The 27,824-nt window shown below is 35.3% G+C and overlaps 1 protein-coding gene across 3 annotated transcripts in view; it reads right to left on the reverse strand.

Moving 5' to 3' along the window:
- LOC135081163 (brain tumor protein) overlaps positions 1-27,824 on the reverse strand; it is a 666,947-nt gene that overhangs the window by 453,666 nt on the left and 185,457 nt on the right. The gene's annotated exons all lie outside the window — the stretch shown is intronic.

The raw sequence follows: 27,824 nt of genomic DNA on the forward strand, positions 1-27,824 counted from the left end.
AATTTGAATCACTAAACCTACTAAGTAGTTAAGTAAAGGTTAAGTTAAAGATATTTCAATTGAGAGAAAAAATGCTTTTGTTTTATTCCACTACAATCGTATTGTTAGGCACCTCTAGACGTCCTTCCGCGATGACGTCACCGTCATTACGTCCTGATGAAATATCGATCGCAAAATTGTCGGTACATTACCGATAACGCGCAAGGCCAATGCTAGAACGAAAGTACCCGCATTTATGGTAATTATGCGAACGCTCTGCAAATACCCGCGGTATTGATAACGGCAGATAGATGGCGTTTATCTGTGGGTTTGTTGTTTATTGATTTTAGTAGCAATTTATTGCTTTATATTACGAGTAATATTGAGACTGTATTTTCCCAGACGACGTTCGCATGGACTGGTGATAAGTCTTCACCTACGTGTAGGACTATAACGCCTGCTGTGGGTAAGGGTTAAAATTCTATTAGGCGCAAAGTATGTGAGCGTACTCGGAACCATGGATTTATATTGAGTTGAAGTAATTTTTTAGTGAAGTTTGCCTAGGGTTGTGGGGACACTGTAAAATGGGCTACACCGCATATTGTACTACTTATTTTAAAGTTAAATTCAACCACGAATTTTAATTTTAAGTAGGTTTAAAAATTGGGTCAGTAAAAATAAAATATTATCTACACATTGCTTGAGAACTTTGAATTTCGAACCGACTTTTTATTATTCATTTTTTTTTTGTCGAGGTATATTTACGTGGCAATGCTACAGAGTTCGATATTTGAAATTTTAAATCGACTTCCAAAGAGCGTCATTTGTTTTATTTTGGTGCTGACCTTTTTACACCAAACAAAAACATCGGAACGTTCCTATAGTCCAGTAGAATTAGCTTTTAAATCGGAAATAATTCCTACAAAAGATATTATTGTTTAATGGCTTCATTGGTTGCCCATTAAGACTCCCCTAAGTTTTCGACTTCGACGGAGTTGTGCTTAAGTGGTGGGGGCCCCCGAAAGGGGCATTTTTTCGGTTTTCCGGTTATACCGCGTAAAGGAGTTACCCTATCAAAAAGTGGTCTTCATGACGGTTGAAGGGCACTTAATCCTGCATTGAATAAGACCAAATTCATATGTTTTGGACAAACCGTTCTCGCGCTAAAGTTCGGCAAAGTAGAAAATATACGTATAATTAATGACCCTCTCCATGTCCAATGGTTTGTTACCCACAGGCTTCAAAGTCTTGAAAAGGGCCACCTCAACCAGTGTAACCCTATCAAGGCTTACGAGCTTGATGCGCCTATCCTTGTTCGTCCCAGCCGTTCCTTAACTGCGGTTGCTGCACCTCTTCCTGGCACTCACCTGAACGACTCTGTGTTACCTACTGTGGCTGCCCCTCTTCCTTGTATCCTCCTGCATGACTACGTTGCCTAGCCGTATGCCTGGTCTAAGGTTCGACGCCAAAAATCAATAACAACAAGTTCATATTAAAATGCTGAAGAGTTTTTTGTTTGTTTGTTTGAACGCGCTAATCTTAAGAATTACTAGTTTGATTGAAATCATTATTTTTGTGTTGAATAGCTCATACATTGAGGAAGGCTATAGGATATATACAATCACTCTACGACTAATAGAGGCGAAGCAGTAAAGAAAAATGTTGCAAGCACGGGAAATAGTATTTAAACTATTTTCACTCGTACGAAGTTGATTTTGTGGCGTCGAACCTTGGACCAGGCATATGGCTAAGCAATGAAATCGTACAGGAGGGTACAAGGAAGAGGGGCAGCCACATTAGGTAACACAGAGTCGTTCAGGAGAGTGCCAGGAAGAGGTGCAGCAACCGCAGTTAAGGAACGGCTGGGACGAACAAGGATAAGCGAATCAAACTCGTGAGCCTTGTTAGGGTTACACTGGTTAAGGCGACCCTTTACAAGGCTTGGAAGCATGTGGGTAATAAGCCATTGGACGTGGAGAGGGTCATTAATTATACGTATATTTTCTACTTTGCCGAACTTTAGCGCGAGAACGGTTTGTCCAAAACATATGAATTTGGTCTTATTCAATGCAGGATTAAGTGCCCTTTAACCGTCATGAAGACCACTTTTCGATAGGGTAAGTCCTTTACGCGTTATAACCGGAAAACCGAAAAAACGCCCCTTTCGGGGGCCCCCACTACTTAAGCACAACTCTGTCGAAGTCGAAAACTTAGGAGAGTCTTAATGGGCAACCAATGAAGCCATTAAAGCAAAAAAATCTTTTGTAGGAATTATTTCCGATTTAATCAATTTTTGTGTTTAATTCTACTGGCCTACTAGGCGTAGCTGTTTACCTAGAAAGGCCGTAATTAGCTATGGTTTATAGCGGTGACGTCACGTCACCTTGGGCAAAGGGAACCCAGTGGTTTTAACTAATTGGGTTATTGTACTGACATTTGAGGCCATATACGTCCAAATGTCTGGTGGTGCCTACTGCCGTGGAAATTACCAGAATATTACAATATTGAATAAATTTAAAAGGTTGGTACCTAACTCATTATTAATGATAAATTACTACTACTTAACGAAGAAGACGAAGACTACTACCCTACCTATAGGTACATCTGTCCACAGTGCATTGAAGCCCCTTTAGTATGAATCTTTTGTTATTAGAGATTCCATCAGAAACATCGTTTCAGCCAAATGACCATCCACTGCTAGACAAAGGCCTCCCCCAAGGTTTCTATAACGACTGGTCCTGCGCTGCTCACATCCAGGCTCCCCCTGCGATCTTCACCAGATCGTCGGTTCACCTAGTGGGAGATCAGAAACTTAGATACGCTAAATAAAATGATTTTAAAGAGTTTAAATGTACCCAGTCTGGTTTTAAAGTGTTTTTATTTTTCGATTTAATAGATCTAGTAATTTTCTCGAGACAAAATTCATCACAGTCAACATTACCCATAGTTACCTTTATTCTATAATTTTCCATTCGCAGCCGAATCTAATTTAAAAGTCTTATCAGAACAGAAACAGCTATTTATACTTTACAAGTCAAGATCACGGTTAGCAGAAAAATAAAATCTAAAAATAATTCGCAGACGCACGCGCCGCGGCCATCGCGAAATGAAGTCGCTATCGGTGATGGAAAGTGCATAGAGATTAGTGCTAGTTTCCTTGTAGTTGAGATAGAAACTGATGATAAACAACATTCGTGACGTCTGTGGATGGATTTAATAGTCAAAAAAGTTGAATTTTTTGTAGTTGCGGATGCAAATATGGCATGAACATATTGGTTTGTATTTATTTGATTTGCTGATTTCGCGTTTGGAAAAATGTGCAGTCTTTTTCTTTACAAAATGTGAAGAAAAGTTAAGTTTGTGTGCAGAGAAAATTATACTATTTAAATTATTTTTTAACCAATTTTAGTCAACATTAACATGCTTAAATTATTAAGTTACAGTATTTTATGATGCATATTTATAGAGAATGGTAGAAATTCCGTAAAGATCACGATAACAAAATAAATGGATATAGCAATGAAGTAATTTAATTAAGTAAAAAAATACATCAATGATGATTCAGTAGGAAAATGTTAGTTACCATATTTTTTATAAGAACTAACTTTTTTAACTTCTAACTTTAACTTTATACTAACTTCATCTTGATATAACTTTACGGATTTTCTCTGCCCTAATATTATTGTCTATATTTCTGAATACCTACCTGGTAAAATGTACCATGCTCGGTGTTTCTTTACGAGATCGAATCAGAAATGAGGAGATCCGTAAACGAACTAAAGTCGCTGACATAGCCCGACGGATCAGCAAGCTGAAGTGGCAGTGGGCAGGGCACATAGTACGCAGAACTGACGGCCGATGGGGCAGCAAGGTTCTGGAATGGAGGCCACGTACCGGAAAACGCAGCGTGGGACGTCCACCCACAAGGTGGACCGACGACCTGATAAAGGTAGCAGGAAGGCGCTGGATGCAGGCCGCTACCAACCGTGCGATGTGGAAGTCATTGGGGGAGGCCTATGTTCAGCAGTGGACGTCCTGTGGCTGAAATGATGATGATGATGATGATGAAAATGTACCATATTGTCATTCTTTCTCAAGATGTAGTACTGCGTCTTTCCATTCTATACATAGCCAGAACGCAAGGGTGTGAAACTAATCGAGTATAGTTTGGATGTGACTTTTTTTACTAAGCTCCTCCAAACTATACACGACCAGTACGCATACGCTGCGTACTGCTCGCGTATACTTTGTAGTGACTTAGGTCAATTATCTTACTCCGAAATATACATCGTCAGTACGCATACGGACTAATCATGTATGTATTGTAATAAGTTCGCGATTACAATGTATACGCGAGTACTTAGTTGCATGCTCGTCATTTTGACTTATTTACCTCTCTTTCTATTACATATTAATTCATAACTGCGTGTCTACTTTAAACATTGAATCAATTTCGACACGTGCCATTGTTTTGATAAAGAGCTTTTTGGTGTTTCATATTCTGCCATAGAAAAGATTATTTGTTTTGGGGCTGAATAACTCTTAAATTAAGAATTATGTGTGTCAAAATGATTTTTGTTCTTGAGATAAAAGCTTATAAATAAAAATAAATATCCCTGGACATTTTACACGGCGCTTCTAGTCCCAAACTAAGCAAAGCTTGTACTATGGGTACTAGATAACGGATATAAACATACTTAAATACTTTTTTTGTAAATACATACTTATTATACATAGAAGACACCCAGTCTAATACAAACAAATATCAAAATATGTTCATGCACACAAATTAATGTTTGTACTGTGCGGGAATCGAACCCGCTACCTCCGGAACAGTTATCCGTTTCGAACCACTACACCGAACGGTCGACAATTTTAGTTAATAATGCACGTTTAACTTTCTTCATTCACTCTCACTAATAAATAATTGTTATTTAATTTGAAATCTACCTAATCAATTTAATTTCAGAAACCACTTAAATTAGTGTTATAAATCTAGATTTATTATAATAATATGTAGATTCAGTAAAATAATAATATTTTATGTAATAATTAATGAATTTAAAAATGGCATCACCGTACGTGATCTACATAGGTAGTTCTTATTTCTAATCTCGAGGACAAAGCACGAGCATAATATCTAATAAATGTAATAATTTTAAATATAATTCCATATTTTATTAAATCAAATAAACTAAACACACTCTAGTCAACTGTAAGTGGTGTAGTATAGTTTGGAGCGAAGACGGAATCCATCCACGATACAAACTATACACGATCAGTACGCAAAATTCGTGTATAGTTTGTAGTGACCGACTTACAAAGAGACACTCCAAAATATACACGAGCAGTTTCCTATGGGTGCGTTCTGGCCATGTATAGAACGGAAAGACGCTGTAGTACTATGCTTTTTGCTAATTTCACTAATTATACCTAATTGGACCGGACACATCGATTGCTACTCAGAATTCTTAACTAATGCAACAAAAAGAAAGCGAGCATGACCCTACCACAATAAGAACTGCATGAAACCATCCGGGCTAAAATTGTAGAGTCGACGCACTCAATCCAACGTGACCTTAAAAAAACACAACCCAAAAACACCTCTAAAACCAACCACCCAAAACACACTTTCGAAAGAACGCCCCACGCCGCCCAGTCCTTTCAGAAACAAACTAACATCGCCATTCAACATTAACCAGTCCGTCAACAGACGTAAAATAATAAAAACAACAAGCCAATCGCAACTCTAAAGGTTTACAGCAAGATTGAATTTCAAATGTCTCGCGAGGAATGCAATAGCAGGAGCGACTGAAGTCTGGATAATGCCCTTGGTGAGTTGTTTGAATTTTTCGAATTTCAGCTCATTGACTTTTGTAATACCGCTCAAATTTGTTCGCATTGCGCTTTTGGTTAGCTCCGAAGAGTTATATCTCTCGCGTTGCACCTCACAGAATTTCATGCTTTATTGTTTGTAAAATAGAGTGTAAATCAGTTTAGTGTTGTGAATGGACGTGGTAGGCCGGTGTCATGACATTGCATTCCTGTTGGAGCGAATGACTCCGATGACAACGGCCAGACAAGGGCACTCTCGCATATGCGAGGGCATCGCCTGCATGCTATTGGTTTGAACTTGGCGCAATGATTGATGGAGTCAGCTACTGTGCGAACACTATCAGAGCTCGAGTGTTTAATAATAAAACTAGTAGCCTACATAATAAAGAAATGCGGCTTAAATAGGTTTATTGTTTTGTTATGCACTGGTATAAAAACTTATTGTACGGAGCTTGCGTTTAAAAAATTATGGTGGCAGTACATTTTGAGGAACGAATTAGACTTAGCAGTCGCGGGTTCGAAATTCGAATTCGGCATAGTATGAGGGTTTAGGTTTAGTTTATGTCATAGATTGTTATTTCATACAATTTATGAATTAGATGGTTTGGTTTCAATTTATATAGTCAAAGGCCTCACGTTGCACCATCTTACTTTAACTTTGACAAACGTCAAAAATTTGTCAAACTCCATACAAAAAGCACCGGTTATTGTTATTGTTACAGTTAAAATAAGGTGGTGCAACTCAGCCTTAATGTTATTTGCTAAATTTTTATTTAAAAATTAGTTGCTATCGATTATAAGTAGGTAGGTACTATGGTGTTAACAGGCTTTCATTTCCTAGGAAACAATTTTTATAGAAGATAAAAAGAATTTCAAATAAATAAATCACCAGCTATAAACAACAAGGAATATCCATCAAACTAGACGTTTGAATTTAAAATAACCAACTCAACTCAAATAAGTAAGAATATCCAATCGGGTCTATTTCAACTTCACCGTATTACAAAACTTCTTCATTTCTCTCCAAATTCTTTGGCATCTTACAACCAGGATCGTATTCAAGAACAGGAAGGGCACAGATTTTGCAGGAACTAGAGTAGGTGTACTTCATAACGGGATTGACCTCGTGGTCCCGGGCCCCGGCTAATCCTGTCGCCCCCCCATTATGTGGGGGCGTGTTGGGTCCCGCCGTGTAGGGTGGGACGTCCGCGAAAGGTGCCTTGGTCGTTTCTAGTACCCAACGCTCCGACCACTATGCGGCAGAGGGAACACCCCAGGTTTTTAATTGGGTTCGAGCCCCACATAACCGTCCCCCGGCGGTAGGTATGGATAGGCCATTTTACTGGGTAAAAAAGCGTAGGTACTTCAAAAGGCAAAATTAGATATAAATATCATGTACCTATTTTTGATTGAATATCGCACCTTGACAGATATAACTGTTTAAAGTATTTAACCACATGATGGTGTCTTCTGTCTCTGTACATAGTTAATGGTAGTTAGCCCTTCTTAGCATCCATCAACGGTACTATTACCTCCACCTCCCACTGCTGCAACTCCTGTATAGCCAGGATCTACAGCCTAAAAAAATTTCGTTACGGGTCCAATGACAGTTAACTTTCTCCCGGGACATCTTCACTTGTTGGGTTTTTATTGGCGGTCAAGCTATAGATCCTGGCTACACAGGAGTTGCAGCGGTGGGAATAGTCCCGTTTTAAATAGGCCCTAATTATTTATAAATTAATCTATCAAGGGCCCCATAACTCCCTGAATCCGTCCCTGTTCACTGCAAGCCCAGGCTCCCTGATGGCTCATTGAGGATTCACTTGCAGATGGAGAGGAGCCAACTCTAACGGAATTTTATATGTAAGTGGCCACTTTAAATGAACCGTCTAGGTGTTATCGTTAATGCAATATGGATGCTTGTGTGAGTGATGAGGGTTCATTTTTAATGAGTATATGATGTCATGGTTAGTAGGAAAGCATTTGGTTGTATCAAGGCCGGATTTAAGAGTGTGTGTATTTAATTTATTTCGAGGAATAGTGTAGTTTGTTTTGTCAATACCTACCTATTTAAGAAACTTCACCTTGACCAGTTATCCCCGCAGAAAATAACTCTGTACTTTTAATTTTATGCTGCTAAAAGTATTGAAAGTCTTTGTTTTTAAGTTAATGCACCTATATACTATGTAGTTTTCAAACGGACCAAAATAAAAAATACTTATAGTTTAGAAGTAAACATTCTCGTACGAATGTTTTAGGTATTTTACGATTTTACATATCGTGAATTTCTTAATAAATGAGAATAATGTTTCAAAATTTATTGTAGATGCTTTTCTATCATGTGTAGATTCTACAGTGAAGTTGATAGTATTAATACATACAATACAAGTAAATCTTTGTCATCCAGCTGCAGTCGATTGTTGCCTTCAAACAATATTTGACAATCAGCAATCTAGCGCTTCACTTAGCGTAGGTTAATTAAGATAGCATAGAACAGGCGACCATCATGTACTGTCAAACTAAACTTACAATTTAGAAGTAAACATCCTCGTACGTCAGTTGAATTTTTATATTATCGTGAATTACCTAATAAATGAGAATAATGTTTCAAAATTGATTGTAGATGCTTTTCTATGATGTGTAGCTTCTACAGTGAAGTTGATCGTATTAATAAATTTACCACAATACAAGTAAATCTTTGTCATCCAGCTGCAGTCGATTGTTGCCTTCAAACAATATTTGACAATCAGCAATCTAGCGCTTCACTTAGCGTAGGTTAATTAAGATAGCATAGAACAGGCGACCATCATGTACTGTCAACAGAACATCAGCCTATACATTTTCGTTGCAAATCCAACCCTATTACGACTACATAAGATACTCTGGGTTTAGCTTGACGTGATGTCTGTATATGCAGACAATGCCTATCAAAGGTGATTGTTCTCCAAGCCTCCAGTATCTATGTTGACCTATAGCACACACCTAGAGATTTGTCACTGACTTAGGTACCTACATACGAGTACTATCACAGAATTACTGGCTGCTATGCAAAATACAGTTTAGGTTCATCTTCATTCTTACAGGTGACAATGCTACTAATACTTATCTTGGTTCTTTTAATCCACAACGAGAAAGCTCTTGGCCTGCATCTTACTTAATGGAAAGTAATGATCAGGCCGAGGGTGGAAGCTTCACCCAGAATCCTCAACCACAGAAGAACTGGTTATATTACTTACCTACCCATTGGGTTTTTGACGCAGACCGTCCCATTCGCATTTCGTCACGAATTAAAAAATGGTCTCATTCGCATTCGGTCCTATTCGCAGTTTTTCCCATTCACAAAATATTCACACTCTGATAAAGTTAAAGCCACTAAAGTATTTGAAACAAATTAGGTTGAAAAAGTGTGACATTTTTGCGTCACGAAAAAAGCTTTGTTTGTTATTCTTGTCATTTGTATACCTAACCATAGATATAGAAGACTGCTAATATTTCAGCCTCCGGGCCCCTAATTGCAGTTTGTAGCAAAGACAATAGCCCCTCAGCGCGTCCACGGTTTGCATATTAATGGCTGAATCTAAGATCCGCTGTGGACGCTCGTCCAGCCCATTGTGCGGACATCGGCGGGGCACTCGCGTTATTGTGGTAGTATTCGACCCTATGGAAAAGACAGACAACTTTTCAGAAAAAAATATAATAACAAGTTTTACTACGAAGGAAATAGTGAGAAACACTCAGCTGTTCTATTTATTATGCTTGGACTGGATGTTTTGTCTAGAATATCTGATTTTTATGTAAATGTAAGCGGGACAAAGTAAAATTATAGTGGAGGCAGCACAAATCCATGAAAATAGTATTATACATTTTAAATCACAGTTTAACTGTGTAACTATTTTTTTTCTATTTGTACATAATAATGTCATTTTTAGATATTTGTCTGATATAGAAAGTATCCAGCTTTTTATAACAGATAAATATATTATTTTTAAATATTGTGTTGTGGGTTAGCTTTAGCATTCAATAAACAGTGTCGCGTACATAAAAATAGCTAACTGCAATTTCAAGTTAAACACCGCGTGTTGTGCTCTAATTGTACCTATAATTATTGTAGTCGTACCATTCAATAATTTACGGCCCGCGTTTAATTCACAATGGGTTAAATCCGTCGTCGTTACCGGGACTGTTCCCACCTCAACGTCCATTGGGTTCGATACCGACTGCAATTAGACGACGACTAGATTGCGGGCTTTTGCATTACCATTGCGGCTTGTAGCGCCCGCACGGAAAATGTCCTCTAGCGCTTTATTTAGTGTCGAATACAGTGTGTTTACCGGGAGTGCAGAATAAATAATAGCCGAGGGACCGGGAAATTCAAATTCGATTCCAAGATTTAAATAAACACGCAGGTAATTGTAAGGTAAACGGAAATTGAGAAAAAGATTCGCATTGATTTCAAATTAAGTAAAATGTCATTTTATTGTTTTATTGGTTTATAGATAATCAAAAAGCTGGCACAACTCAATGTTAAGTGTTTATTTCTCTCAAAAATACGCAAATCCTTAAAATACATTAACAAATAACGTACGTCACTGATCGGTAAGATAAATCAAATAAACGAGACTTCGCTCTTAATTCGCTCAATACAAAAGCCCAAATTCGCGGGTAGGCTTAATAATTTGTCCACATTCAAATTTGGAACGCGGTTGAGCGCGCGGGCGCCATCTTGGCCGGCCATATTGCCCACCCGCTACGGAAGGAAGTCGGAGGAACTCGCGCGTATTCGGGCCTCTTCTGGAATCATTGTATCGAGTGACTGTATCTGTGATTTATACATGTGATTAGATGTCACATTTATGTAATTTTTTATTAGGTAAAATCTATATCTATAAAAGCGAAAGGTCACTGATTTATTGACTAACTGACTCACTCACTCATCACGAAATCTCAGAAACTAGAAGTGCTAGGAGTCTCAAATTTTGCATGGGGGTTCCTTTTAGAACGTAGGTGCTCACTAAGACGGGATTTTGCAAAACAGGCTAGTACTGTTTATTTATAACACTCGTTACATATACTAGTCGTGAAAATAATGATAAAAACGTAAATTATTTCAACTACACTACCTATCAGAGAATACATTTATTATTTAAAATAATTATATTTTGCTCTTGTTTCTTTTGATCAAGTCTCAATTTATACTAATTACGTATTATAAATTATAGGTGACATTTAAAGGACGTTCAAGTCAATATAATTGCTTTAGATTGTTGTTAATGATGTTTTAAGAAACATTTTAATTCGGTTGAGTGACCTGTAGAGGTTACGCCTACATAGGTCGTTACACCAAGAGTAATGTTAGCGTAATAGAAGTTTATATAAGAAGGTTTGCTGCCAAAAAACAAATACTTAACTAAGGTTATAACAAGTGCACAATGTAAAGTACGAGTGAGATACAAAGAAAGGCAAAGCGCGTAAACTTTGCAAGTTAACATTTTAGTGTCTAAAATATCTCAAACAGAATAAAATAGAATAAAAGTATAGCCTTTGTAACTTTTCTTTAAAAAACAATTACTAAACAGAATAAAGAAAAACATGACGAAGTGACAGAATGTGAATGTGTGTAAATACCAAGTTAACACGGGAAACCTATCTCAACGAATACTTTTGATTTTTGTTTTTAATTGGACACGAGTTTTTAATTGGACTTTGGTAACTACTGTCAACTTCTCTCTTATAGTGGATTATCTCGTATGGCATCACAAGCTATGGACGTACATATAAAACATACCTAGACAAAATATACTCCATACAACTCAGATTTCTAAAGTTAATAGTTCCTAAAAACATTAAACGCCAATTTGCAGATAATTATCACGAACTCTTTAAACACTGTAGAATAATACCAGTACACCAAAAAGTATACTATAGCTTGCTAACAGAACAATATCATCGAGAAGAACTACGCGTGCCAATAAAACATAATAAACTAACCAGAAAAGTAAAAGATAAAAAGGTCTCAACTATATCTGCTAAAAATACCTACGGTGCAAGAACCACTCAGTACATCGTTCCGAGACTGGTTAATCTCCTGCCAACTGAAATAAAAGAAAAAATAAACACTAAAAATATAAAAATTATACTTAGGAAGTTCTTTTATAATAATAATTTATAATCAACATACCGTCGTGTTGCTAAATACCCATTAATCTACCTAATCTATAAATATTAATTGAATTACAAATAACATAACACAATGATAAAACTTACCCTTAACTACCTTAATATAAATTACTAAAACTATAACAAAACTTTCCTCTGACCAAACTATGCACTTATTACACATCTTACACAGAGTCATACTAGTTTACTAACTAAAATAAAATAAAAATAAAATATATTTCTTTGGAACAAGTATAACTTGTATTACATAAACATGAAGACACCCTGTAGGTACGTTGCAAAAAAATAACTAGCGGAACGCTCGACCCGAGTCGACGTAGTATCGCGTCGTGCGACTCACCTCCAGCTGGCAAATTTATTGATACCTACCGCCTTCCTATAATATTAATTTTTATACCTACTTATAAGCTATTGCGATGAATGTGCAATGTCACAACAAACATTTTTATGTTTAGTGATATAAGAAATGTTAGATTATAAGCCTAACCTTGTAATTAAATTAAATAAATAAAAAAAAAAAAAAAAAAAATTACAAAACAGTGTAGTTACAAAATACAAGAAACGTCACAATCACACGTCAATAGATTTAGTGTGCCTACACTAGGCATTCTTACTTGTAGACTAATACATACCTATTATTTAACTGAATTTGTGCGTCTCACATCTCCAATAGAAAAGACCCTACTAAAACTTGCTACATTATGCCACTATTGACAAAGTTGAATGATTCAGTTTTTGTAGCTAATAATTTGTGCTAACTGTACGAATATTCATTGTTAGCGGTCATTAACTCGGTGTCATTCATTTAACTTAACAATACCTATTTCAAGATAGTGTATGTGACAGTTCACGAATAGTTTTTTAACGTTACGCAATATTTTATCTTTGAATGGAGTTTGTTTATTGTTAGGTTCAAATTGAAGTTAAACATTTTGTCTTGATTTAAAGAATCAGTTGCGATTAATTAAAGTGGAATGTACCTATATTTAATGTAAACTGTTTGTTTAAGTAGGCAATAGGCATAGGCTACATTCCCAGTAAATATTTTATTTACCTAATACAAATAACCCAATACAGAAAACCAAAAGTGGGCCAAGTCGCCGAAAAACTCTGTCTTAGCGCCTTTAGTACGGCGATGTTGTTTTATAATACAGGCCTTTAGAGATTCAACAGAATTCTCGTTAATAGATACGGTTAATATTTACCAAGACTTGTGATAAGTTAACAAATCAAAACACAGTACGTCAAACTACTGTTAATATAAACATAGAGTTCAAACGTCTGTGAGTCACACTGATCTATAAGTGAATGAATGATTAGCACAGAAGGTACTAATTGCTTAAGGGCAACTGCAGACATGCAGGTTTTGCGAATGTATCGATGCATTGCGATTTAGCGACTTCATGCGATCAGACGTGGTATCGGAATCGCGCGTTTTAGCGACTCTATCGATGCAGCATCACTATTTCGCGACTGCATGCGTTCAGACGCGGCATCGGAATTGCGCGTTTAAGCAACTGCTGCCGCAATGTCGAGCTTCCGAAAAGTGATTGGCGTTTTTATGAACGCGGTGCACATGTGCACTGCATTCAGCTTCTAAAAAGCGGCTAAATCGCCGATCGCCGATGTTAAAAGTCGCATGTGTGCTGTGAACTGCTGTGGCCTTAGCAATAAGCTAGTGTGTTGAAGTATTAGCTATGCACTTAGCTGTGTGTTAGGTCCTATCTCAACGAGATACGGTTACGTTTTGAATGTCCACAGTGCCTGAAATATTTGCTTGTTTGACATTGTACTTGAATTTATATAGCTTCAATGCTCGTGTGACTTAGTAGCTGTTTTGAAGGTACTGGGATAGTCTAAATTCTATGACTAGGGAATGCCTGACCTGGATTTAACGAATCTATCTTATGTCTTTATCCAATTCGTCTAGTCTATGACTTTAGAAGTGGGAATGGATATTGTGATGATCCCACTTATAAATGGAAACACATACATTACCTTAGGGGTGGAGTTTCGTAAAGTCCGTTCTTAGTGGGCACCTATATTCTAAAGGAACCCCCATGTAATTTGAGACTCCTAGCACTTGTAGTTTCTGAGATTTCGTGATGAGTGAGTGAGTTAGTCAGTCAATCAGTGACCTTTCGCTTTTTATAAATATTATAGAGAAGATAACACCACCGGTCAACAAAAAAATATTTTTTTATTGCGCATGGATTTTACTTATTATATTCTGATTATATAAGCAAATTTATATAAAAAAGTGCGATTACAAATCGAAAATATTTGCTTTTTAAGAAGTTATAGCGATTTGAATTTTCCATCTTCTTAGTAGAATGTCTCTAAAGATGCACGTCACATTCTCATTGGGATATATTTATAGATAAAATTATGGGGGCTTATTCGCAAGAACAAGGGGCACGCTTTCATCAAAATATAGTGGGATTTGACAGACGACGTTACCAAGGCCAGTAGGTATACTGAAAGCATGATAGGGTTAGATTTTTATGAGAAAAATCTTCTATGGAACATGACAGGAAATTAGAACTTTTCATTTTTAATAAATATTTGGATTCTATTTTAAATTTTCTCTTGTGAGAATGAATCTTAAATGGATGTTTGGTATTTTTTAATAATTAGAAAGAATGAAAGAAATAAAGAAATAAAAATATTTGGCAACAAATTAAATCATCTCTATGTTCATGTTTCATACATTCATTGATATGAATTTTTCTATTTTTTACTCATACAAGCAAATTCAGAACAATTTTTTGTTGTTATTCTTGTTTCTAGGTTATAAAGCAATAAAAATAAGCTATGCATAACCCATGCGCAAAAATACTGTAGACAGTTGTAATAAGACACCGAAATAGATGAATTTGTTAAACCATAGCGGTATTTTTATATCGACAAATGAAAATTAGAAAAGTGATCTGATAATATCAATGACAAATGATAGCCCACTCCAATTTTTATATCGTTAATTTAAATGACAAATATAGTTTAGTACCTATTCTAGAAACCAGGCTCTATTTTCTAGGCTTCATTAGCTTATTTTGGGGCTAGACAATTATAAATAGTTAGAGGAATTTGTTTATTCAGTTATAAATAACTTGTATAAACGCCTGAATGGTTTCAAGCTCAAGAATAAGATAACGATCCTTATCATACTGTAATAGGATTTGGTTAGTTCTATTTCGAATCTTTGAGGAAAACCTTAAGGCCTTAAGGCCTAGAGTCCCTAGGGAACCCTGTTGCCGTGATAAAATTATACGTCCTTGGAAACAGTGTTGATTTTTTATCTTAAAAGTTTTTTAGAACTAGGCCGGTAGGTATTGCCAGAGTTTGCAAAATCTTAAGAGTATCACAATGTTGTTTAAAAATCTAAAAATTCGGGTTTTGGTGAGAACATGGAATTATTGATATGCCTTCTATTGCACCGATCAATTTAAATCACATTAGTAAGACACAATAGTCCAGTCATTTAAGCTTAAATTAGGTAAGAATCTCGGAATTCGAGATACCCAGCTGTAAGTCTGTAAATACTTGTATATTGACACCCTAAAAGTTGTCTCAAAACCTACATATGGTAGGGTGTAAGCAACTATTAAATTTTAAGGTCAAAGATCACAAAAATCGGTTTTTTGCGCTTTTTTTTGGAAATATCTCATTTCCTATGGGTTTTTTGCTATTTGTATTTATTATCAATATTGTAGAATACTAAATTCTCTACAAATTTTGTTCAAAAAAAATTTTTATACGGTGAACCGTTTTCGAGATAGAGGGCGGCCGCTAGTACTTATAATAAATCTGTAGAGGTCAATTCTATACATGAAATATATTTTCAAAATAACTATCAGGGGGTGATTAGTGATCGATACTGATGCCAAAAATGCAATCAGTAAAATTTTTGTCTGTCTGTCTGTCCGTCTGTATGTTCCTTATAGAAACAAAAACTACTCGACGGATTTTAACGAAACTTGGTACAATTATTCTTCATACACCTGGGCAGGTTATAGTATACTTAGGAATTCCCACGGGAACAGCAATTAGCGGGAAAATCCTTTTGTATGAAAAATCTAAACGCTTAACAGAAGTTAGACGCTTGAAATTTGGCATGTAGGTACCTTAGTAAACTTAAAGCTTATTTACAACAAGGAATTCCCGAAATTCCCACGGGAATTAGCGGGAAAATCCTTTTGTATGAAAAATCTAAACCGCTTAAGTTGACCTGAAGTGATGCAGTGACCGCGCGCTCTCCGCCCTCTATCTCGAAAACGGTTCACCGTATAAAAAAAAATTTTTAACAAAATTTGTAGAGAATTTAGTATTCTACAATATTGATAATAAATACAAATAGCAAAAAACCCATAGGAAATGAGATATTTGTAAAAAAAAGTGCAACAAAACGATTTTTGTGACCGTTGACCTTGAAATTTAATAGTTGCTTACACCCTACCATATGTAGGTTTTGAGACAACTTTTAGGGTGTCAATATACACGTATTTACAGACTTACAGCTGGGTATCTCGAATTCCGAGGTGAACTTACTATAATGACTGGACTACAAATGGTGATTGCTTTTTCCACCGACCATCTATTAATTTCTAAATTTTCCTTCTACTTTAGACTCTTCCGATTAAACCGAGATTAAAGCACATTGTACGAGTACGTGACACACTAAATCCAGAGGATTTTAGACGCTAACACCGAGATCCGAAGCCATCTGCAAACATGAAAGGATTCGTATTTAATCAATTAAGAATATCCTGGTGGAACGGCGTCCGCACTCTAAACCTAAAACGATTGGCATGAGTATCATGGGGTGGGTGCGTGGTGCAAGGTGTGAGCGGGAGAGAAAAACAAAAAACGACTTCTATCTTTCACAAAAAACAAATGACTACCACAAGGCGACCTCGTTTCTATTTCATCTGTTGCTAGGTGTGAGCGAGAGAAATTAACAAAAAACAAATGACTGACTCAAAAGGTGACATGACTGTGGTGGGTGATTTCTCGCGATAAAACAAAAGACAGACGCTGTTCTTTTTCATGACTGTTGAAAAATAAAACTGGTTAAACAAGCGAAAGATCTTAAAAGTTTTGTTGTAATTAAATAATACAAATTGAGTCTTCAATAAAGATACGTTTCCAAGTCGAAAAACAGTGAAATCTTACCGAAAATAGTAGCTACTACTATTGAAACCATGTTGAACAACGTTTAGTGAGTAAACTTCACAAAAATATTGTCGGATTTGCATTAGTGGTCTGATTAACGTCTCTTATTTTAACTAGGGAAAACGTGATTACATTAAAAACGAGTTTTAACTGTCACACAGATAAATTTGTGATTCAAAAACAAGCTCCCTAAACTTAAAAATAAAGTTCAAAATAGACAAACACATCCCCGCTTTAGTTCTTACCTCACCCCACACACTCAACGCAAGAGAGAAGCTCTTGGACCTACAAGATTGCTTTTCGAGAGCCATTACGGCGTGTTCACCAAAATGTAGGGTTTTATTAACCTTTTCTTTATTTTTACGTTTATTGCCTTGTAGCCTTCTTGAGGAATCGTTTCGGGGTAATATGAGTCTCGATGCCACGCTGTCGTTTGTTCCTTGGAATTGGTTCGCAGTTATGTGGAAAAATTGCAAATCGTTCATAGGGTTTTGTCTAAATCACTTTTTTCTAAATTTTCATAAATTACTAGGGGCGTCTGTCATTTATTTATTTAATTAATAACAATCATATCTTGGCATTATTACCTACATAGCCAAATGGTAGTTAATATGAAGTCTAGAAAAACAAATTAGAATTCGTTTGTATTAACATTGTAAGCATTCTCTAAGAAAAGATGGAAAATTTTAACTTAAGGGGTGTAGATGGAGGGGAAATAAAAGCTTTTTTTCTTTGAAAACAGACACATGAAAATTTTGCTACGTATGTTCAGTAGCAAATACAATAAGTTAATTTTCTTCATCTATAGTAGAGTTTCATGATAAAATTCAGTTTTCCTACTAAAACTAAAATTACTTCCACTAAAATTAATTTAGCCTATACAAATATTTGAACCATAATTGAATTTGGAAATCATGGAAAATTGTTTTAATTTCTCGAAACATACAAACGGGTCCCTTGATCTTTGCTATGTACCGAAAGATAACGTTATTATTAATGTATCCATGTTTGTTTCCGACGCGTCTGATAATGGTTCTGGGAAATAAATATGTAATATGAGTATTTGTTTGTTTTCGTAAAGGATAAAAAAAAACGATCAGCATATTATAGCACCTTACCTCTAAACCTGTCACTATAACAAAAATGTTAATAGCACATATTTTTGTGTTTTGGTAGTTGGAGGTAAGTTAATACATAGATAGTACCTCTATGGTTAAGGATTCCGGGTGAAGATTCCACCTTCGTTCGTATCGTTACATTCATCAATTAAGTGTGATGTAGGCCTAGAGCTTCTTCGTGGATAATAATGATTTTGAAGCCCGTATTCACAAACATTACTATGAGGTCTCACAGTGCGCGTGGACGCACCTGGTGACACATGAACCAATTAACGCTCTATTCAACGCTATGCGTTCGATTTGCTGCTTCACTTAGGCAAGCATCGTTTGTGAATACGGGCGTTATTCAGATGAGATGCAGGTTAAAAAAAACCGTTTGTGCATAACAAAGAATAGTCAAATAGAATCACTGACTGTCAATAAAATTGTTTTTAATGTGTTGGCAAATACGAGTATACAGTTGTTTGGTGTGAGGTAACGCAAAGGTCACCCAGTGCAATGTATTCATTGTATCATGACGTCATCCTTAAATACAAAACCAGCATCTCAATATCAAGCTACTTCAACGTATTGTGTGCTCACACCAGCGTTGCCAGTTTTTTTTTTCGCCAAGTCGGGACTTTAGTACTTTTTGAGTGAAAATAGCGGGATTCTTCCGTCAGAAGCGGGACATAGTAAAAAAACGTATAATCAAAGGTTTTTCAAATATTTATCTTTTTATTTGACTTAAAATTACGTTTACGTGACAATAGATAGCAAAACTAGCCATAGAAAATGTATTTTACCAAAAAAATAATATTTTAAATCAGATTTACTCTATCGTTAAATTCGTGTTTAGAATAAAAAAAGAAAAAAAAAAAGAAAAATCGAAATAAAATAATTATTCTTTAGAATAATATGGCGTTTCAAACAATAGTCTGGTGAAGTGAGTGTCTCTCTCCGAAAAGCGGGACAGAGCCTGTCCCGCGCGGGACATTTAAATTTGATTTAAAAATCGGGACGTCCCGCCAAAATCGGGACGTCTGGCAACGCTGGCTCACACCCTTATCATTAATCTACACATACATACATACTACACACCAACGAATAAATCCAATTAATTGTTTTTTTGCAGATCAGAGAAGAATTCACCAACAAATACGTGCTCAGTGAAAAGGTCAAGATGGGGTATTTTTGCGTTAACTTCAATTAGTTTCGACATCTTAACTCCTTGACTGAAAGTGACATCAAAGGGTTAAATAACGTAGAGTCCACTACCCACAAAAATTTTAAATACAAAGGCTTGAAAATCTTCTTTCGAGATTGCTCGTAAGCACTCGAGGCCACTAATAGCCAAGCCACTCAAAGAGGCTTCCACAAGAACTTTTCATAGTATAGTGATGGCGCATATAGATCGTTCGAGTGGCCGCTTTAGAACCAATAGCGACGTAGAGATATACTCCGCCACTTAAAGTGGTAGTAGAGACCTAGTGTGGCCCAACTTTTTATATTTTCCCCAATTTCAGTAAACTCAAGTAAATGTGCAGCCAATCGTAACAGAAGTGGGAATCTTAAAGTGTTGTCTGGCCATCTTGACAGACCCTAAACCCTTTGGTGTTAGTTCAAAGAAACAGCTCATTAGGGTTAACCTCAATCATTACAAAGCCCTATAACCCTTTAAGTTCTGGACGTTCCAGACTATCCTTTTTGTGGGGAAAATTAATTGTAAGTGAAATCGCGTAGGAGTTTCGTTTATTCGGTAAAACCTACTACTTAGTTTCTTTCATAATATTTTCAGTTAAGAAATAATTATTAATTAATTGATAATTAAATTCACAAGTTTCTTTTTTGTTTTACAAGTTGGTGGTAATTGTTAAAGGTTATTGCATATTTAAAACCATGCTGAAAAAGTACCGTACAAACATTTGACTCTATATTGAATACCTATTATTGAATAAGTTTTCTCGTATTTCTGTAATTTTTCTTAGAAGATACTTAATCATATTTTTTTTTCAATGTTACTATAAAATACTTTGAAAATTTTAAGAGCACAGATAGCAGAACAATAACAATGAAACGAGTCTTCCATAAATTTTAAAGGCCTGAGAGATGGCTCAATATTCACTTCAGGCGAGGGTTGAAACAAACATTTATTCTCAAAAGGGAAATTTGATAGAGATTGAATTTTATTAGGCAATTAAAATTCATAAAAAAATCTGAGGCCTTTCTTTGGATTGTTAAAAGGGTGGCGTTTCGACTGTTTCATTCACAGACGTTGTAGCGCAATAGACTCCGCTTCAAAAAGTCCTAAGTTAATTTTTGCAGTTGCCAAAAAAGCGTTGCTAATTCATTCCCTGTACCTAAACCCTTGAACAAGAAGCTGACAGTAGTGACTGAGTTTGTTGCGTTGCTTCTCAGCACTGGCCCATTTGATGTCCCGAAGCAGTGGTAGGATTAAAGTAATACAGGGTCGTGTAAAGGGGTTTTTATGGGCCTACTTGCAAAATAGTAAGAATAGACAACAACAAAAGTAAGAATTAATCACATAAATAGATTGCATTGGCATATTAAGAGCGGTAAGATAAAGTTCAATGCCACCACCTAAAGCAACAAAGTTAGCAACATTATACGTTGAACTGAAATACCTACGACTGCACAGACAGCGATTGTCTGGCGGACTTATCTTAAGAATTTATTGCACTTCGTACATTTCTGAGTCCATTATTATTGTTACAAATATAATTTATGTCAACCGCTTAACATTGACATCATTCAATGATCATCTGTGCAACAATCAGGTCAGAGGTCAATGGAAAAACTGGCTAGTGATATGTTGTCTTTATAGAAGAATATTGCCCTTGCATTACTATTGGTTTTACCTACTATATGATAACCAGTCCAGCAATTGTGTTTAATTTTTTTTTTGCGTGAATACTCTTTTCGTCTATTTGTGGTGGCCAAACCTTTTTAGACGTATTTATTTCTGTCGAGTGAGATATTTGATATAGGGTCTACTCACCTAATTCTGTGATATTTGCTTTGAGGACAAGGCAAGTTGACTTGCTTTAGTAAATTTGGTTTAACTGTAATATACAGGGTGTCCCAGAATGGGTGAATCAAACTGATAGGGGAGGTAGCTCTACTAATTTACTATCCCTAAAAAATATAAAAAAAATAAAGCGCATAAGGAAACAAATTTTTTTTTAAAGTGAAAATACCTGCCTTGTTATGCATAAAAAAAAAGAAAAATCAGTTTTGCCCAAGTATCTGGCTATAATTGCTGCGTTTGGAGTTTATTTGTACTTTTTTCTTACTAGTATTAATTGTACATGATCGCTTCGTTTATCTGTAAATAAACTTTTGAAAATAATGCCAAATTTCGAGTTTAGAGCACATTATTTAAAAAAAAATCCGAACTCAATTTTTTTTTCATATTTTTAAGGATAGTACATATTAGTAGAGCTACCTCCCATAGCAGTTTGATTCACCCATTCTGGGACACCCTGTATAGAATACTTATTTTTTACCTCATTCCTCATAAAATACTGACAAACTCATTCAAAGTCTCATAAACTCATAAATTAATAAATAATTAAGTATAATATCGGTACTTGGCCTTTGCCACGAAGTTAGATGAGTCTACCCAAGACACAAAAAAGTTATCATATGCTAAAATACTTTTTTAAAGAAAAGTGAAATCTCTATGTTGTGGAGTCTATTGACCCAAGTTGTCTGTGATTACATTTAAGTGTATTTTTGCAGAATTTTCAAGAGGAGGCGGTGATGAATATCTTAATTGCTTTGAAGGTTTGGAGTACAGGTTGCTTTGGAAGATTATTCAAAATTTTCGGCGAAAGTTTTTCTTTGTTGCAGCGCGGATTTTTGTGAAATATTCATGGAATTGTTATTATTTCACAAGCGTCGACGGGTTATCTCCACCTGAACTTAAGAAAAAAATATCTTTTGAAAAATATCACTGAAAACGTAACTTTATTAATAAATGTGCTAAGAGAAAACGTAGGATTTTGTGTCTAACAATACATTATAATTATATTTATTGTCATGATATAAGTCCAAGGATAACCGATTACTAGTGTCACTGCAATGACAAACATGACATACTCTGTATCAATCTATATTTAGACAAATTACGAGTAAATTGCAAAGCAATATCATAAACAAATATTTGTGAAGATATTTCGTGCATAACATTTAGTTTGTTTACATTTGGCATTAAATCTATAAATAAGCCAATATAACCTCAGAAACCGAAACCTCATAAACAAGGCACGTATAATCGCACTAGGCCATAATTCGTCGCTTCAGAAGCAAAAAGTATTAAAAGACTTGACAAACAAACGCACTTACGATGTTATGCTTCTGAATGCAACGTTGAATTCACGTGCCAAATACATTATGTAAACTATAAGGCTGAGTTGCACCACCTAACTTTAACCGAAACTTTAACGATAACCGGTGTTTTTGGTATGGAGTTTGACAGATTTTTGACGTTTGTCAAAGTTAAAGTAAGATGCAACCCAGCCTAAGGGTAGAGCTACAGTACAAGTTACTGACTAGTCGACCTATCACCAGATGCTAGCTGCATATGCATCCAATAATGGTAGCTAGTTATCGCATACCATTTAGCAACAAGTTCTGCTTAGTTCTGGAACTGATTTCTGTTAACCTTAAACTCACAATATTGTGATCAAACAATCTAGAAATATACTAGTATATATTGATTTAATACAGTTCTTTCAAGACGTAATAGACTAAGAGCTGGTGAACGCCAGACCTACGTCATTTTATAAAAGCTGAAAGTTTGTCAGCGTATGCTCCCAATATAGGATATAATGTTGGTGAATTATGAAGTTTGGGTCATGGTGGCTTTGGGAGCTACCCTAAAAAAACTGTCTGGCAAGGAGTTGGAACTGTCAAAACCGTCTGGCTGTTGGGGAAAATACTTCTAATTATTGCCCAAATATTATACATAAAAATCAGATTTTATAGTATAACGTAAGTCTAACTTTTACGGTGACTTTTTCTGTATATTCAATAGACTGTAATTCTACTTACGTTATACCATTAAATCTGATTTTTATGTATAATATTTGGACAATAATTAGAAGTATTATCCCCAACAGCCAGACAGTTTTGACAGTTCCAACTCCTTGAAATACAGTTTTTTTAGGGTAGCTCCCAAAGCCACCACGACCCAAACTTCATAATTCACCAACATTATATCCTATATTGGGAGCATACGCTGACAAACTTTCAGCTTTTATAAAATGACGTAGGTCTGGCGTTCACTAGCTCTTAGTCTATAAATGTCATTAGCATTTTTTAAATTAAAATCTTCTAATATAGGAAGGACTGATTGATTTGCAAGGAAATATAAATCGTCTCAATTGCTGATTTATTATGGGTAGTATTTAAACGAGTGACTGTAAATTTATGTTGTAAGTGTCAAAAATAATTAATGTGGGCTAAAGAATTACTAAGTGAGCGACTGAGTGCGAGTGACGAAAAATCAAAAGAACAGCAACTTACAAAAAAATATTGAGTTCCTTAAAATACAAAATGAGAAGCTTCATAATATTTGAGCGACCTAATATTTCATTGAGTGTCAACGTTAGGTCCTGCATTTTTTTCAATATTTGGCAAATGCTTTTTTTATACTGAGCGGTATTTTTAACTTTAATGAAGTGTTTCGAATGCAAAAACTACTTTGAAAAATACTATTATGAGCAGCGTATTATGAGCCCACATTTAAATAAAAAATGATCTTATGAAATAAATATTTGACGGAACACTATTCTAGTAGCGAAAAAAATAAATCATTAAAATTTAAGGGTAGGTAATCAAATGAAACAATGTACCTATTACGAAAAATGAAATAAATTTGTATTTTCTTAAATCGAATCAACAAAAAAAAACAAAATAAAATAAGTCGCTTCTGTCAACCCAAAAAAAAGTAATCTTATTAATAAGGTTCATTGATTGGTACCTATGAGGATTGAGGAGCTCTACTTACTCATCGTCACTGTAAGATAAGTGCTGGCTTGGACTTAGCGGGCCGACCTCGTTTTCTTTTTTGTCCAATAGGTATCAGTTTTGCTCTTGGTTTGCTTCCAGTGGCGGTGTTGTTAGTTTGAGCCGAATTGCTAGACTCAAAACGTGTTTGCATACATATTTTGTTAAAAATTCGGGACAGTCGCCCCGCCCCCATTCGAATTCGCGCGATGTAACAATCTGTAGTTTTCATTAATAAAGCGTATCAAAATAAAAAACATGAGACCTCAAATATAATATCAGTAACCAATAATCATTAATAAAGCAGCTCACAAAACTTTGCTTAGAATTAACTTTTTTGTAGTTCGTTCAATAAAACCTCAATTAGAAAAATCTAATGTATCTTCATATTAAAGTTGCCCTCTCTGTATTTCTAGTCGCTCACTTAGTAATTTAGTCGCCCGGATAGTATTTTTATGTCTGAAATGTAATAATCAAAACCCACATTTTGTAAGCTCGTTCTGGATTTTATTATTGATCAATATTCGTCGTTAGTTTGGTAAATTTTTCGCTTACTCAAATTCATAGTCGCAACGTTATTTTTTAGTCGCTCGTTTTATAATTCCCCATTTATTATTATACTGTTAAAAATTGTATGTATTTTTTGGACCATTGATTTTTACACGATATCTAAGGGATCATTATTACATGAATCCCATAATGTTTGAACAACTCACGCACACGTAAACTAATATAGGTTAGTGATGCAGTAGTGTGATCGTAACTTAAACATTTTACTGCACCACGTGACTTTCGTTCGTTGACGCATGATTTAAATTGCGATGTTTTAATCTGTAGTTAACTGTGATTAAAGTTAGTAATTTGAGATTAACAGTAGAAGAATTATGTAACTCGTTGCCAATAATCACTCCTGTAATTATGTAGGTACTTAATGTACTCTAGGTGCAGTAATTAGTTTCTGCAACGTATAATACAAGTGCATGAGTTTCCTATCACCCAAAATTAATTACACCCATCTTAAAGAAGTAATTATGTTTATCAAATAAAGTAGGTAATTAACTAAATTGAAAAAGATCGTCTCTACCATTATTATTATAATAGTTTAATTTTCAAAATCATGAACTAAAGTTTTATTTGTTGGATACTTTTGTTTGTACCATAACTCCATTGTAAGACCTAAATCCAACATTTAACCGCCATGAAGCGTTGTTACCATTCATCTCCGACTTCTGAAAATGTACTCGAACTTTGCTTTAGGATGGATTCTCACTAGAGTCAATACTCAATATTGCGAACATTTACCATTTTTATGAAAAAAATATTTTGCACTATTACTTTGATAGGCCGTCGAATCTATCATGGCTTGCATGCGCATGGTGCAGCTGCTGCATCAATATGATATGTTAATATGTGATCGGTTAAGCCCATATCCTTATATTCCTGTTTGTCAAATGGCTGATAATATAAATAAATTTTATGCTACGTATTTTTTTAATTCATAACATTGTAAAAAAACTTGTTGATTACTAGGTATTGATTTTTTTTCCTTTTAATACCTGTACATAGAGTTCATAAAAGAAACATTTTAAGTTCTTCGGATGTATTTATTTATCTGTAGTACTAATAACTATGTTTAACCAAATGCTCGCATTCGCGTTACAAATGAATGCTCCCAGTGAGATGGCATCTTTACAATAAAATGACGTCTCAATTTCGTTGAAAGGAGTCCGATTTCATTTGTCAAATTAACATTAAAAAGCAGATGAAACGGAGAATCAAGTTGCTTGCGGATTGTTTTAAAGGGAATATTGATTTGTTACTAGACTAGCTAATTTTTGTGACTTTGTTTGTTTATATTTGTATGAGTAAACTAAAATCATGGTCAACAGCACGTCTGACTGTATATTTTTTATGAAGTTAAATGAATGATCATGAATTTATGAAGAAATTAGACCCTACTGGGAATCGACTTTACTCTCTGTGACTCAACACTTATTAACAGTCAATCTAAACATGACTGCATCAACAATAAAAAGACTTAATTTCCTCATGAGTTTTAAATTACAATGCAGTGAAATTTTTAGCGTTCCCGTCCTATATAATATGAGTTGTTACTAACCAGCCAATCGCTTAAATTTGCATAAAGAATTGGTTGCTCTACAAAACGCAGTGTAGGTGTGCGAGTATTCTGCAATACTATTGTGGTAACAATAAAATAAATTCAATTGTTTTAACTACATATCTGACTTATTAACTGAAGCAGAGCTTTCCTGCTTGATAACGAATAAACATACTAAATAATAATGTAACAGAGCAAGTTTAAAAGGGTTGATTTTGCAACTTAAATATCTGATGTGCTGTCTACACGTTTACACGCAAAATTTAGTTACCTACTTACCTAACGACTTAATACGTGTAAATAAGCCTTTAACGTACCTACATTAAGGCTGAGTTGCACCACCTGACTTTGACCGTAACTATAACGATAACCGGCGTTTTTTGTATGGAGTTTGACAGATTTTAGACGTTTGTCAATGTTTTATTTTTATCCACAACGAGGAAGCTCTTGGCCTGTATCTCACCTGATGGTAAGTGACGATCAGGCCGAAGGTGGAAGCGAGCTTCACCCGGAATCCTCAACCACGGAGGTTAAAGTAATATGGTGCAACCCAGCCTAAGACAGCATAGTATACAGTAATTGAATTTTATTAACGCTATATCAAAAATGCTCAAATTCGAGATTACAGGCTGTGTTATTCTACCACATTTTATCTCTATCTTTTAGTTCCACAAGCTATAGTGACTAAGTGAGACAGATCGCTTCGAAAGTCGATATCGTTACCAGAATAAGCCCCCAGATTTGAATTGCATAGAAAATTGTACAATGACGTGGTGGTGCCAATTTTCCCTTTGTTCGTTGTGAAGTGCGGAAATGCTATGGAGGTTTGGGGGCGAATTTTGTAGATGGAAATACAAAATGGTGGGTGATTTACGTGAATTTATAATTTTAAAACCCCATAGATAACCTAAGATTGTGTATTATTTAAAAAGATTACCAAATCTTAATGTAGAGCCGTCTTTATCTACGTATGATCTAGAGAAGATTTATCCCTAAATACTTGAGCTGATTCCACTAATTATGTATTTGCCCTACGCTGGATTCAAACCTCAAACCTCAGCTGACGTCGTAACGTTCGTGATCCATTAGGCCAGACGATCCGTCTAACTTACTACTTAAATATTATCGGCCTAAAACTGAATTCCTATAAAAAAAAATACTTACCACCCTATATCTTTCAACTTTATCTATTACATATTTACAAATGATAGTTCAAAACTTGATATCAATAGGTCAAAATGCTATAGTTTTAAAAAATCAAAGTCCTCAATTTACGCTTGATATTGAATAGAGTTTGAAGACTGTAATATAAGCCAAAATGTATTAAGAAGTTATTTAAATTTTAAAGTGTTGGTTGTTTCGTACCAAAATATTTACTCACTAGCTTTTGCCCGCGGCTTCACCCGCGTGAA

The sequence above is a fragment of the Ostrinia nubilalis genome, chromosome 19 (genome assembly GCF_963855985.1).
Source record: "Ostrinia nubilalis chromosome 19, ilOstNubi1.1, whole genome shotgun sequence".
Lineage (NCBI taxonomy): Eukaryota > Metazoa > Arthropoda > Insecta > Lepidoptera > Crambidae > Ostrinia > Ostrinia nubilalis.